The sequence below is a fragment of the Myotis lucifugus genome, unplaced genomic scaffold (genome assembly GCF_000147115.1).
Source record: "Myotis lucifugus unplaced genomic scaffold, Myoluc2.0 scaffold_4, whole genome shotgun sequence".
NCBI classification, from domain to species: Eukaryota; Metazoa; Chordata; class Mammalia; order Chiroptera; family Vespertilionidae; genus Myotis; species Myotis lucifugus.
The window spans coordinates 4,374,628-4,390,993 of NW_005871052.1; positions in this window are offsets into that span (position 1 = coordinate 4,374,628).

Below are 16,366 nucleotides of genomic sequence, written 5' to 3' on the forward strand. Positions count from 1 at the left end.
TTGATTACTGTAGTATCAAAGCATATGTTCTCCAACTTTGTAATTGATTGTTCAGGGTCACATTTCCATATGAGTTTTAGGATCAGCTTATTTCTACAGAAAAAAAAAGTCAGTTTGAGTTTTGATAGGGACCACAGATAAATTTGGGGAACATTGCCTTAGTATGAAAAGTATCCTCTAATCCACGAATATGGGGTATTTCCAGTTTTTAGGGTTTCTAATTTCTTTTAGCACTATTTTGTAGTTCTTAGGGTGTAAGTCTTATACTTTCTTGATTACATTTATTCCTAAGTATTTTATTCTTTCTGATGCTGTAAATGGAATTGCTTCATTGATCTCCATTTCAAGTTGTCTTTTGCTAGTGTATAGAAATATACTGATTTTTTATTACTGGTCTTTCATCCTGCAATTTTGATGCGCTCTGTTATTAAATTTAATAGGTGGTTTGTGGATTCTTCAGAGTTTTCTTTTTATAAAACAATGTCATCTGCAAATAGAGGTTATTCTACTTTTTTCCCAATTTGTATGCTTTTATTTCTTTCTTCTTGCCTAATTTTCTGGCTTTAAAAAGACTTCACATGCATTAAGAATAAAAAAAGGGAAATACACAAATTGCAATCACAAAAAATGTACTGTCATCACTTCCAATGTAGAAACTGCTCTTTTGAGCATCTTAATCCCTTTCGTTGTCAAGGCAAAAATAAAAGTAACAATCCTCATTTCCTCTTTAAAAACACACTCCAGGTGATGGGCAAAAATCTGGTAATGAGTAATCTTAACTTTTCATATGAAATTCTAAACTTTACATGAAGAAGGTAATTACCTTCACCATACAACATTATTTTAACACTATAATACAGCATTCATATAACAATGCCATGGTATACTACATAAGGATCATTCCTTCATGCCATGATACAAAAGTCAACTTTCTTCCCTAGGTCTTGGTTTATTTTATTTCTTGATGTTTTGATTATATCTTACTTTCACTTTACACCCAAACTTTGCTTCACATAATTTTTCTTCAAAAAGGCTCAACAGTTGTAAGATGTGAAGGGAGGAGTGGAGTAGGGGAGTGCTAATTTATAGAGGCAGCCTTCACTTATTACTGTAAGTGACAGTGGATATAAATTATAAACCTATAGAGAACAGTCCATACTAAAGATTTGGACAAATAAATAAAGATATAAAAAACCTTCAAAGAATCCCACAGAAAAGGTCAAGAAATACACTTGGAGTTTTTTTAGTAATATACAGCATCTTTTGTTAACTATAATTGGTATCACATGTATTTGGTAATATATAATACTGACTCATCACAAGAATTGATTTTCTGAGTATACAGTGCTGAAGTTTTTTTTTTCTTCATTGCAGTTTTCTTTTATTAATAATTTATCTTTATTGTTGAAAGTACTACAGATGTCCTCTTTTCCCCCCATTGATTCTCTCCACACTGCATTCACTCCCTGGCCTTCACCACACTATTATCTGTGTCCATGAATTTTAATCTAAACTTTTCTGTTGTGATTTTGAAAGGCTTGCCTCACTCATAACCATTAATGTGGATGGGGAAGGCATGCTTCAGGATAAAAAAAAAATTAATAGGAATAATATTTGAAACCATATTATAATTAGATAGAAAAGTATGATTTAGTCTATGACTGTACCTTGAGAAAAAGAGTATACACAATCATTCAGTGGCATATCTGCTGCATAAAGCAAGGCCTGCCTGTAATGTTTCCCCCTAATCATACTTAAGATGTTTCATTTTTTTCATGCTGAACATTATATATTCTTATTAACAACTCATGTTTGGGATGGTATGAGCAAAGGGAGACAGAGAACATTTATGTTGGAGCTGGAATCTAATCTTATAAACCACTAGAGGCCCGGTGCACGGATTTGTGCACACTGAAAGTAAATTAAATAGAAGGTGGCCGGAGGGGCAGGACTGGGTGAGAAGGGCCAGACACGCCCTGGGGCCAACCTCCTGTGGTCCCTCCCTGGCATCTGCAGAGTGAGCAGGGTCTCTCCCGCAGGTGGGGTCCCGAAGCCTGGCCTGCAGGGAACGAGCTAAAACCGGCAATCTGACATCCCCCAAGGAGTCCCGGAGTGCGAGAAGGCATTCTGCAACGTTGCTGTCGCTCCTGCGTTGAGCATCTGCCCCCTGTTGGTCATTGCACGTCATAGCTACCAGCCCATCGGCAGGTCGGCCAGTCACTTAGGCTTTTATATATATCGATTATAGGTATTATTACTGACTTACTAAGATCACACATATACATTTTGACATCATCTTCAAAATCAAGTGCTGAAAGTCCCCTAACAGTAATATTTTGGTTCTAAAATAATTTTTCTTCAAAATGCTATTGGAGCAATTTTCTAAAATTAAATAACAACTGTGGAGGAAGTTGCTTAACATGCTGAGTGGGCAAAAGTAGGTTTACAGCTGTTCGTATGGAAAAATATATAATACAAGAATAAATAATAATACAATAATAAACTCTGTGTTTTGCATACTCACAACTGTAACCTACTTTTGCCCTCTCCAACAGAAGAAAAACCCACCAAATAAGCCACAGTTTATAGCCTCCTGTGCTAAATTTAAATTAAATTAAATCTATAACATGACAGGAAGTAAATGATTTGTGTGAAAGTACTTTTCTAGAATACAGAAAGGGTGCTTTAATGTGATATTTACACTATAGATACAATTAATTTTATCTTAAAAATACATGGATTTAAGACTTATCCTATATAATAAAAGGGTAATATGCAAATCAACCAAACGGCGAAACGATCAGTTGCTATGACCCGCACTGACCACCAGGGGGCAGACACTCAATGCAAGAGCTGCCACCTGGTGGTCAATGAGCTCCCACAGGGAGAGCGCCACTCAGCCAGAAGCCAGGCAAGAGCAGCCACAGTGGCAGGAACCTCTCTTGCCTTTGAGGCAGCACTAAGGAGCAGTGAGCAGGTAGGTGGTAAGGAGCAAGGGCTCCTGGACTGTGAGAGGGATGTCTGACTGCTGGCTTAGGCTCACTCCCTGCACAGGCAAGCAGACATCCCCCAAGGGGTCCCAGACTGCAAAAGGGTGCAGGCCATGCTGAGGGATCCCCCCCCAAGTGCATGAATTTTCATGCACCAGGCCTGTAGTCATTAATAATGATTGATTTGCCTCTCCTGAATCCAGTATAGTCTTTCACATTATGTAAACTTCCTTAACTTGGAAAACAGTAAGTAGGCAAAAGTCTAATTTTATATGGAGTAATATTGATTTTCTCTCACATAGTGTCTAAAACTAGAGTTGTTCATTCTGATTGTTTATTACTGATTTTTAAAAACTTTTAAAAATTTTGTTTTTCCCATGAACATTGCCTTTACATATTTATATCTAGTATCACATAATAATGTAGATCAAAATGGGTTCCCTTTCTTTAAGAGTTAAACGTTAAATTCAGAAAAATTAAATATTCCTTAAGAACCAAAACTATGATTTAGTATATGTTGACAACATATGCACTGTATTATGCAGTCTATGCTTGGTGAAATTTGCCAAATTATGTAAGTGAATTCCAATGTTCACAGAAATTTTGCTTCAGATTATATAATGAGGAAGGTTGTGTGTTTGTGTCTGTGTGTCTGTGTGTATTTTCTAGAGACAAGAGAAAGGATAAATCACAAAGTGAGATGGATGATTTTGAAAGTAGTAGTGGTTTAAAAGGGCTATTTTTTCCATGTAGATTAGAAATTCTTACCAAGGGTTAAACAACTTTAACTATTTAATACGTGTAAACATGTTTACTATGTATGTGCCAAGCACTTTGTTAAGCATATAGATACATATATATACTATATACTATATATACACATATTTCACATATATGTAAAATTATTTGCATATAACAACCATATGAGGCAGGTACTATTCTTATTCCCATTTTACAGTTGAAGAAGCTAAAGCACAATGGCCAATCAGTTTAGTTTACTTGTGGTAAATCCATAGTTTCCAGGATTTGAAATAGGTTATGCTATCTCTCAAATAGACTTAATCCACAAGCTACTTCTGCCCAATAGGATTTTGTTTTGTAAAAATAATCTTATAAATCCAATGAGAAATGACATCAATCAGCAATGTTACAATTTAGAATCCTTAATTTTGGTCACTAAATATTTATTGAGTACCTACTATGTGTCAGGTAGATACTGGGGTAACATCTGTTCCTTGCCCTCATAGATCTTATAGTATCACAGAGGACACCAATATATTTTTTAATCACATAAATAATTATATAATTACAACTTTTGTTAATGTTGTAAGGTAGTCAAAAGATAGAATGACAGAGACTTGGGGTAATCTAGCACTTGTGGGTGGTTAGAGGTGTCAATTTTCATGTAATGTGGTATCTAACCCACTCACTCAGACATATAGGTTCATTAAACTCAAGTGGTAGGTTCTCACTTTTGGTTTGCCATGCAATTAGTACTTAAGCATATAGTGGCTGGGGTTGGAATCAACTGAGCAAATATTTAGCATGGCTTCTTGAATCAACTGTCTAGCACCTCAGCTTGGTTGGTTTTCCACATGGCTAGCTAGCTTGTTTTTTTCTTCACAAAATGGTTGTCTCAGGGTAGTACAAATTCTTACAAGCCTGGTAGCTGGTAGCTGATAGCTGGTGGCTGGCTTCCTCCAGAATGTGTGTTCTAGGAGATCCAAGAACAATTTACAAGGCTTCTAATGACCTAGGCCTGGAAACTATATATTACCTCTGCCACAATTTTTGGTCTAAAAGAAAGGTCAGAACAAATACAAGGGAAGGAAAACAGACAAGGACATGAGTATAGGAAGACAAGGCTCACTGGGAAGCCATCTTTGAATATTATCTAACATTAAACTCCATTCTCTTTATTCTCTTCCCAAAATTCCTACTACATGGATATTAGATCTTCTGGAGTTATTCCCTACTTTAAAAAAAATTATCTCCTATTTTGCTTCTCTCTTTTTCTTCTTTCTGGGACATGCCCTTATATTTTCATCTAAATGTCTATCAAAAAAGAGAACCAAGATGGCGGCATACATAAATGCCATTACTTGATGCCTCACACAACCACATCAAAATTACAACTAAATACAGAAAAACCATCATTCAGAAATCCTGAAATCTGACTGAATGGAAGTCCTACAACTAAAGAAGTAAAGAATAAAGCACATTGAGACTGATAGGAAGGGTGGAGGTGTGGAACCAGCTAGTCTGATACCAATATGTGGCATTATTTTTAATCAGGAGGGATATCTCTACTGCAGAGTGAGACACAAGGGGTCCCAGCCCCACACCAGACCCCCAGTCCAGGGTTCCAGAGCAGGGAAGAGAAATCCCTGTAACTTCAGGCTCTAAAAGCCAGTGGGGACTGTGGCTGAGTGACACAGAGGCAGCTAGAGACCCAAGCAGTTCCTCTTAAAGGGCCAGTGCATGAACTTACATGGTCCAACTTCCTCTGACCTCCAACGCCAGGAGGCAGCTTTGGGGGATCCAGGGACATATGCGGAGGAACTGAATTTCTGGCATTGGGGCAGGAACTCTGGGCAGCTTTCTCCAAGACCAGGGTACTTTCAGGGGTCATTGTTCCTGTTCTGGGACCTCCCCTATTGGAGAGCTGTCTGGCAGCCATATCTGGGTTTCCATCAGTGTGGCCAACACTGTTCACTCCATCCTGGTGATTCCCTGAGAGCCCGCCTACCCAATTTGCAGCCCCACCCATGCTGTTTGTAGTGGCTTTTCCATATGAATGGCTTATCCTGGTTCAGGCTTCAGACTTTTATAAAATCTCTCAAATAAGCAGCAGATGGTGTCAGTATGCCCCAAACCTACCAATAAGAGGCAATTAGCACCAGCCTGCCTTCCTTCATAGCTAGCCCTCAACTGAGCACTTCCAAGCCCAACCAAGTAGCAGCCATCTACAGATCTCTCTGTAGCTCCTGCTGAGGGACCCTAGGCAGTGGCTGTATCTGCACCTCTCAGGAGGATCCAGAGCCAGGGCACCTGGTGGTCAGCTTCAGACCACACCAGATTACACATCTAAAAGCAACACACTCAAGGAGCAGACTCAGTGAGCACTGAAGCAAGCCCTGTTCCATAGGGATGTCTCCTTCACAGCAGCTCTTTCACTGTAGTCACAGCTGATCCTCACATCCAATTGACCTGGAGGTCAATTCCTCCTAGTGACACCAACAGCAATCAAGGCTCAACTATGAGACTGTGTACACAGTCCACACAGGGGCACACCTAGAGTGCCCAGCTCAGGTGACTGGGGAGGCTGAGCCACTGGGTCCTACAGGACACCTACTACACAAGGCTACCTTACCACTACAGGAGACATAACAGCTCTACCTAATACATAAAAATAGACACAGGGAAGTAGCCAAAATGTAGAGACAAAGAAACAAGTCACCAATGAAGGAGCAGAAGTAATCTCCAGAAAAAGAACTAAATGAAATAAAAGCAAGCAAACTACTAAATACAGAGTTCAAAATCCCTTGTTTCAAAGTCTCTGCTGACTAAAATTCTATTCTATCTTATAGCTGCTTTGACAAATAGAATGTTGCAGAAGTGATGCTATGTCAGTTTTGGGCCTAAAGGTTAAAATAGTTTCTCAAATTCAGCGTAATTGACCTTTGACTAAATAATTTCTTGCTGCTCATTATAGGATGTTTAGCAGCATCCCAGGCCTCTACTAACTAAATGCCAGTTGCACCCTCCTTCCACTTGTGACAACTAAACATGACTTCAGACATAACTAAATATCCCCTGGGATAGGGGCAAAATAATCCCCAATTGAGAACCACTGATTTAAAAAGATAGTAGCTTTGACTTCTTAATTCTTAGAATACTCACTTCTGGAATGTGTCTTCTGGGGAAATCCAGTCTCCACATGAGAGGTCTGATTCCCCTGAGATAACCATGTTATGAGGAAGCCCGTGTATGGAGAAAAAATGACTGGCTAACCCTGTGCTGTTTCAGTCATCAAAGCTGAGGTGTCAAGCATGTAGATGAAGAAGCCATTTTGGACAGTCTAAGCTAGTGAAGTTTTCAAATGACTTCAGGCCCCACTGCCATTTGACTGGGACCACATGAGGGAATCCAGATGAGGACAGCTCAGCTGATTCCTGTAAAGTCACAGAATTTTGAGAGATAATAATACTATTAATTTTTATTTTAAGCCATTATGTTTTGGGACAGTTTGTTACAAAATAAAAATTAAATGGAATATAAATTATTAAATAAATAATAAATTTAGTACTAAGTACCTGAAATTATGAATTAAAAGTATATATCAAGTGCCAGCACAATTATTTAAAAAGGAAAAATGTCAAGGGACATCATTTGAAAGATTTAGAGCATTATGGATTAAAAGAATAGCCTAAAAGCTTGCTTCTTCTTCTTCTTCTTCTTCTTCTTCTTCTTCTTCTTCTTCTTCTTCTTTTCTCTCTCTCTCTCTCTCTCTCTCTCTCTCTCTCTCTCTCTCTCTCTCCTCTTTCTCATGCATGCATAGATGCTTGTGCACACCCCCCCATACAAATCACTTCTTATACAAAGAAGAAGGACTAATAATGGCAAAGGACTTCTCAACAACACCAGAAGCTTGAAGATAATGAATTATGACTTCAAAATTATTAGTAAAAAAGTAATTTACAACCGAAATCTACAATATATATCTATAAAATATATCAATCAAATATGGGAGTAAAATAAGAACATTTAATGCCTTAGCTGTTTGGCTCAGTGGATAGAGCATTGGCCTGCAGACTGAAGGGTCCTAGGTTCGATTCCAGTCAAGGGCACATGCTCAGGTTGTGAGCTCCATCCCCAGTAGGGGGCGTGAAGGAGGCAACCAATCAATGATTCTCATCATTGATGTTTCTATTTCTCTCTCCTTCTTCCTTCCTCTCTGAAATCAATAAAAATATATTTTTAAAAAAGAACATTTTCATACATGAAAAGTCTCCTATGCACTTGCTCAGAAAGATAATATAGGGATATTCTTTAATTATGTCAACTTTTAAGATTAAATTTTATTTTTTAAATGGGCTGTTAAATTATATCTATGGGGATTATTTTATATTACCACTGTCTTAGAAGGAATTAGAAGGAAATGGATGAGAACAAATGAGTTAAGATAGTGGAAATTGGAGGAAAATTAAAACCTGGAGGAAGGGTTCTTTATAGGAAAGGAAGACAGATCAGAATGTGACATTCAGATATGGGCTCCATCCCAGGAGGTCTCAGGAGGACTCTGCTCTCTGCGGTAACAGAGACCCTAGTAGTTGGGATATTCTTTAATTATAACAAGTTTGGAGGTTATATATTTTTAAATGGAGTGTTACCTTATATCTATGGAATTTGTTTTATAATACCACAGTCTTAGAAGAAATAAGTATGAGTGCCGGGCCAAATAAAACATAGGAGCAAGTTCTACAATGACAGTCAAAAAATCTCCTAGGTTTGGGCTCCATTTCTTAAGATCAGGAGAAAATACCTCTTGGTCTTCACTTTCATGTTCCATTTTTTTTTCCATTTCAAAAATAAAGAATGAGCTCTCCCCATACAAGTGTGTGTGTGGAGGGAAGCCAGCCTGAATAAAAGAATAACAAATAAGTAGAGCAAAATCCTTTATCAGAGCATACCTGGAGCATTCTTGCATCTCAACATCATTCCATATCAGATCAACACTGAGTCCCTGAGGCAGCAGTATGAAAGATAGTTTGGCAGATATAAAATATATGTGTTTACAATTAACTAAAGTTCACAAAGAACTCTTAGATGAAGATAAAATCTTCAACCATACAGTCAAACATGAAAAAGGACTGGGGACATGGGGAAAAAAACTAGCTGGGAGGAAAGAATAGCCCCAGAACAGTTCTAACTGCATCACTTCACATTGATTATTACAGCAATAGTGCTTACCTTGTTAATATAATAGAAAATAAACACAAGCAATTAACTATTCCAAAGAGATTACTCATTCTGATGTAACTATTTTATTCCTAATACTTGTGTACACATGGAGTATGTCATGAATCTAGAGGAAGAAAAATTTGCATGTTCAATGGAAACTTTAGGGTTGTAAGGCCTCATTGATGAGAATTTCAGAATTTCAATGAGAAAATATTAGAAGATATCATTCAAAATTGAAGATAGATCATTTTATGTAAAATCCCAAGTGGTTAATACTAAAACAAATTCAAGTTTTAATGGTTATATCTAATTTGGCATAAATAATACAAGGAGTACTTGGAAACAAGAATAGTGAATAAGCTCAGTAATTAGATGAGGAATCAAAACAGGCAAACATCAAAAGAAAATGTGGAAACCATAACATTTCAAAAGTTATCTCATGTAAGTAGTTACTAAGAATTAGAAACTGGCAGCCAGATGGCTCAATTTGGCCTGGACTCTAATTTTGTTTTGTTCACATAGTTTGGTTGGTTGTTTTTTATTGAATTTATTGGGGTGACAGTGGTTAATTAAATTATATAGGCTTCAAGGGTACAGTGTTATAATACATCATCTGTATATTGTATTGTGTATTCACCACCCCAAGTCAAGTCTTTTCCATCAAGGGGTGATAAATGGTGATTGCTTATATTGTTTACTTCAATTCAATTATAATATGTATATAGAAATTTACACATGTCATAAGTTAAAAATTCAAATAATTTTCAAAATTGCACATACCCAAGTCAGGAAACATAACATTACAAACCTCCTCCAGAAATCCCTTTCAAACTCCTTTTTATTCATTACCCCTTTAGCAAGAGTAACTCCAATTCTAACTTTTAATAATATGGATTAATTTTATTTCTTTTTGAATCATCCTATATAATAAAAGGCTAATATGCAAATAGACCGAATGGCGGAACAACCAAACAACCGAACTGAAGAACCGGTCGCTATGATGTGCGTTGACCACCAGCGGGCGCGTGTGGCACATAGAACATGGCAGGCATCGGCAGCGTGCAGAACATGGTGGGCACTGGGTGTGGCAGGATTGTGGAGCAGGTGAGCGGGGGCGCCAGACCAAGGTGAGGCGCTGGTTGCTGTCATCAGGGCAAGCCTCTAGTGGTTACTGAAAATTCTTTGCTCCCACAAGTCGCAATCCTGCCCAATGCTGCAACTGCTGCTGGCACCCAGATCTCTTGGCACTGTCAGCTGGTGCAAGCAGTGGCTGCCGGCCCCAATTGCCCTTCAGGGTTTCTTCACCTTCCCCTGCTCCTGAGGGGCAATTGGGGCCGGCAGCCACCTCTTGCACCCACTGCTGGCAGTGGCCCGACTCACACCCGCTGCCAGTGCCAGAGCCGCCGCTCACAACCACTGCTGGCACCTGGAGTTGGTCCCGATCGCTCGGTGCCATTAATGGGTGCAAGCGGCAGCTGCCGGCCCCAATCACCTCTGAGGGCTTCTCCACCTCCTCCTGCTCCTGAGGGGTGATCAGGGCAGAAGCTGCTGCTTGCACCCTCTGCTGGCGCCTGCCCCAATCACTCTGCATCATCAGTGGGTGCAAGTGGAGCCAGCGCCGTCAGCGCATAGGAGTGGTGGTGGTGGTGGTGGTGGTGGGAGCATGGCTGCCAGCAGACAGGGGACTGGGGGCCATGGCAGGAGGGGCGGGGGGAGGGGGAAGTGGAGGATGGGCTGAGACCCGCCCTTGTGTCCACTGCAGCCTCACAGTCCACAGTTCCTTTCAAGATGCATGAATTCATGCACTGGGCCCCTAGTATATAAATGAGATCATAAAGCATGTCCACTTTAATATCTGGCTTCTTTCACTCAACAATATGTTTGTGAAGCTCAATCATATTTTTGTGTGAAGTAGTAGTTTGGCCAGTATGTGAACAAGACAAGTTCCATTGTATGAACATACCATAATTTTACTCATTTTCCTGTTGATAAGAGTTTAGGTAGTTTCCAGTTTGTGACTACTATGAATAAATCTGCTAAAGTATTCTTGTGCATATCTTTGGTGACCTGCCTCTTTGTTGAGTTGTATTCCTAGGAGTAGAATTTCTGGGACATGAAGCATCTATTCATCCTGCCAACCAAATTTCTAAGCAGGTTTTACCAATTTATACTTCCATTAGAACAACGTTTGTTAGGTGGTATAAAGCTAGATGCTATATACTAAGTTAATAGATGTAACAATATTGATAAAAGAGATAATTTGAGGAGGAAATAGAAATTGCTCTATAGAAGACACTGCTAGGTGGATAACATAAGATCTATTTTCAACTCCTTTCCTCACCCCACTTCTATATAGAAGGTAGGAAAGATAAATAGTTAGGTTCACAGATTCTCTTGCAACTAGGGATAGCCATGTAACCAGTTTGGGCTAATATGATATAAAAGTCTGTTGATGGTTGCTGGGTCAACTTTTGTTTTCCTGATAATAGAGACATGCATAGAAAGTACCATTTCTTCCCCCACCATTTCCTTTCTTGAAGGTGGATATGATGCCTGATACTATGACAATCATATGGCTATCTCAAAAAGAGTGTCAGATGCACTACCCAAGATATTTTTGAGCTATTAATCCAATACCAGCATCTGTCTACTTTGAATTTTTTCATTATAAGAGAAAAATAAATGCTTATTTCTTGAAGTCATTATCAGTTGTGTTTTCTGTTATGAATAGTTGAACAAATTTTAAGTGATAAATACTGAAATTCATTAACAAAAAGAGAATCTAAATAGTAAATTTGGCAGTTTTAGCAGATACAAATATAGGAAATTTACGAACAAGTAAAATTTGAAATTTAAAAGCCAATACCATTTATGTTAAAACCTTCCAAATGAAATAATTTATGTATAAATCAAATAAAAATATATACAAGACCTATTTGAGAAAAATGCAAAACTCTGATGAATGAAATCAAATAACAAAATAAATGGAGAGATATTCAATGTTCATGAATAGGAAGGATAAATATTATCAAGATGTCAGTTCTTCCCAACTTGATCTATGGAATTAATACAATCCTAATCAAAATCCCAGAAATTAGCTCCATAGATATTGACAAACTGATTATAAAGCTTATATGATGTGGCAAAAGACCTATAATAGCCAATACAATATTGAAAGAGAACAAAGTTGGAGGTCTGATGCTACCAAACTTTAAGACTTATTATAAATCTACAGTTTCAAGAATAGACAAATAGATCGATGGAACAAAATAGAAAGTTCCAGAATATATCTAGATACATATAGGCAACTGATATTTGACAAAGGAGCAAAGGCAATACAATGGAGCAAAACTAGTCTTTTCAACAAATGGTGTTAGAATAACTGACCATCCATAAGAAAAAAAGAAAAGGAATCTACACACAGAACCTATACCCTTCATAAAAATGAATTAAAAATGGATAATAGTCCTAAATGTAAAATGCAAAATTATAAAATTCTTAGAAGATAATATAGGAGAAAATGTAGGTGACCTTGGGGATGGTGATGCCTTTTCAGAAACAATACTAAAAACATGTCCCATGAAATAAATAATTGTTAAGCTAGAATTCATTAAAATTTAAAATTTCCGTGCAAAACACTGTCAAGAGAATTAGAAGACAAACCACAGACTGGGAGAAAATATTTGCAAAAGACAAATATGATAAAGGACTGTTATCCAAGATATTTAAAGAATTTTTAAATATCTACAATAAATTAAACAAACAAACAAAAACTAAAAAAATGGACCAAGGATTAACAGACACCTCACAAAAGAAAATATGCAGATTACAAATAAGCATATGAAAAGAGGCTCCACATCATATGTCAACAGGTAAAAAAAAAATAAGATAGCATAACACACCTAATAGAATGGCCAATCTCTGGAACATTGACATCCTTAAATACTGACAAAGACATGGAGCAACAGGAACTCTCATTCACAATTGGTGGGAATACAAAATTGTACAGCCATTTTGGAAGACAGTTTGGAAGTTTCTTAAAAACTAAACATGCTGAAATAAGCCAATCAGAGAAAGACAAATACCATATGATATCACCCATATGTGGAATCTAATGAACAAAACAAACTGATGAACAAAATAGAAACAGGTATGGATACATGGAATAGACTGAAAGCTGTCAGAAGAGAAGGTGGCGGGGAACTGGAAGAAAGAGGTGAAGGGATTAACCAAAGAACATATATGTATAACCCATAGACACAGACAACAGTGTGGTGATGGCCAGAGGGAAGGAGGGCGGGGGCTGGGTAGAGGTGGGCAAAGTGGGGGGAATGGGGATATCTGTAATAGTGCCAACAATGAAAATAAAGTTTTAAAAAACTAAACATGCTATTACCACAAAATCCAGCAATTTTGCTCCTTGGTATTTACTTTAACAAAGTTGAAAATATATGTCAACACACAAAACTATGCACATAGTTGTTTATAGAAGCTTTATTCATAATCGTCCAAATTTGGAAGCAATTATGGTCCCCTTGAGTAAGTGCTTTAATTAATAAATTATGGTACATCAAAAGACAATATAATATTATTCAGCACTAAAAAGAAATAAGGTATGGAACAATGAAAACACATGAAGGAAACTTACATGCATATTACTAAGTGAAAGAAGCCAATCTGAGAAGGCTACATACTGTATGATTACAACTATATCACATTCTGAAAAAGGTAAAACTGTTGAAACAATGAAAAGATTAGTGGTGTCCATAAGTTGGGGAGGGGAGGGATGTATAGACAGAAATATTTTAGAAAATATTCTGCCTGATAATATAATAATGGATACACACTGAGTGGAGTGGCCAGATTATTATGACCACCTGACGTTTGTAGGCAAATTAGCTATAATTTCGCGCTGAAGTTGCTAGAGGGCCAGACCATTATAAATAGGGAAGCAGGTTGTTTACCACGACAGTAGAAGTGATTTTTTTCTGAAGATACGGGTAAACAACGCGATTTAACAGCTTTTGAATGTGGGATATATTTGAATGTGAGTGGCCAGATTATTATGACCACCTGATGTTTGTAGGCAAATTAGCAGTACACTGCATCATATGGGATATGGAAGCTGAAGGCCTGTTCGAACACCTATGCTGTCTGCAGTTATCAAGATAAAACATCTCCAATTCACACAGGAACACAAGAATTGGACAGTCGAGCATTGGAAAAAAAGTCATGTGGTCCGATGAATCACGTTTCCAGTTGCACCATGCAGATGGCAGAGTGAGAATTTGGCGGAAACAGCATGAAATCATGCACCCCACATGCATGAGTGCAACCCTTCAAGCTGGTGGGGGCAGTGTTATGGTTTGGGGCATGTTTTCCTGGCATGATTTGGGCCCTTTAATTCGTGTGGAACAATGTCTGAATAGCACAACATACCTAAGTATCATTGCTGATCAAGTTCATCCTATCATGTTGATGGGGTATCCCAATGGAGATGGCTTCTTCCAACAAGACAATGCACCATACCAAGGTGCTCGTATTGTGCAGGAGTGGTTTCAAGAACATGAGGGAAACTTTACCTTGCTTAGGTGGCCCCCACAATCACCAGATCTCAATCTAATTAAGCATTTGTGGGACAAAGTTAAAAGAGCCATCAGGCAGCTGGTCCCACAGCCATCAAATCTCACAGAACTGGACAGTGCTATTCATCAGGCATGGTGTCAGATTCCTCGCATCACCTTTCAACATCTCGTGGAGTAAATGCCAAGAAGAATCGCCACAGTATTGAAGGCAAAAGGTGGTCCAACAAAGTACTGATGGGGTGGTCATAATAATCTGGCCACTCACGTTCAAATATATCCCACATTCAAAGGCTGTTAAATCGCGTTGTTTACCCGTATCTTCAGAAAAAAATCACTTCTACTGTCGTGGTAAACAACCTGCTTCCCTATTTATAATGGTCTGGCCCTCTAGCAACTTCAGTGCGAAATTATAGCTAATTCGCCTACAAACGTCAGGTGGTCATAATAATCTGGCCACTCAGTGTATATCACTATATATTTGTCTAAACATATTGATTGTGCACCAAAAGAAAACCCTTAGATAAACTATGATCGTTGGGTGATTATAGCGTGTTAATATAGATTCTTTCTTGGTAAAAACTGTACCATTCTGGTGAGCAATGTTGACATTGGGAGAAACTATGCATGTGTGGGAGTAAGAGATATATAGTAAATCTCTTTACATTACTACCAGTTTTAGTGTAAATTTAAAACTATTCTAAAAATCATCTTTTAATAAAATATAATAAACAGTTACATTTATATTTCAGGTAAACATCAAATAATTGTTTAATATAAGCATGTTCTATGCAATAGTTTGTTTTGTAACTCTATTGAATAGATCAATAACCATGGAATAAATTGAAAATAGTTATTGAAGAAACGCTCTAGAGGCAATACATTTTCCCAGTGAATTCTTTCAAAATTTCAAGACAAAAGATAATATGTCTATTAATATAAACTAGAGCAGTAAAAGAAAGAGAAGTTGTACAATTCATTTTGTAAAACTAAATTCAAAGCCAAACATAAGAAAGATAACCCGATCAGGAGAATCGAAGATGGCGGCATAGGTAAACACCGGAGATTGCTGCCGCAAACAACCACTTCAAAAATACAACTAAAAGATGGAACGGACATCAACCAGAACCACAGGAAGGCTGGCTGAGGAGAGACTCTTCAACTAGAAGGAAAAACAACAGCATTACGAGGCTCAGAAGAGGCGCAGTGTGGAAAATTTAAAGGTACGGTGGTGCGCGCGCAAAGCAGGCTGGTGGCTAAGGGCGCAGTTGTCGTTTTCAATCAGGAGGGAGTCTCAGACTCTGGGCTACAGATCCGGGCGAGTCTCTAGGGACCCAGACTCAAACGAGAGAAGCGGGACTGTCTGGCTACGGTCCCTCCGAGGTTTGCAGTGGTTGCTGGGACAGAGAGGCGGAGCCCCTGGGGACGGACTGAGAGCAGCCATAGCTGCTCCCTCCACCCGCCCTGTTGAGCCCGCCCTGCCCAAACCCTGCGCAGAGCCATTTGCCGGATCGCCTCAGGCAAAGGCTAGATTAGCACCTCCCCAGAGGACTGAAGTTTTCCCACAGCTGATTCTCACAGCCAGTCGGCCTGGTGGTCAAATCCCTCTAGTATTAACTACAACAATTAAGGCTTAACTAGAACAAGACTGTGCACAAAGACCACAAGGGGGTGAACCAAGAAAGCATAAAAGATGCGGAGACAAAAAAACATGACAGAAATGGAGGATATGGAGCTAAAAATCGCAATTTTGAGGGCTCGCAATAAACTTGAGCAGAGCCTCACGAAAACTAATGAGACCTTCGATGCTACGATAAAGAAATTAGAAAG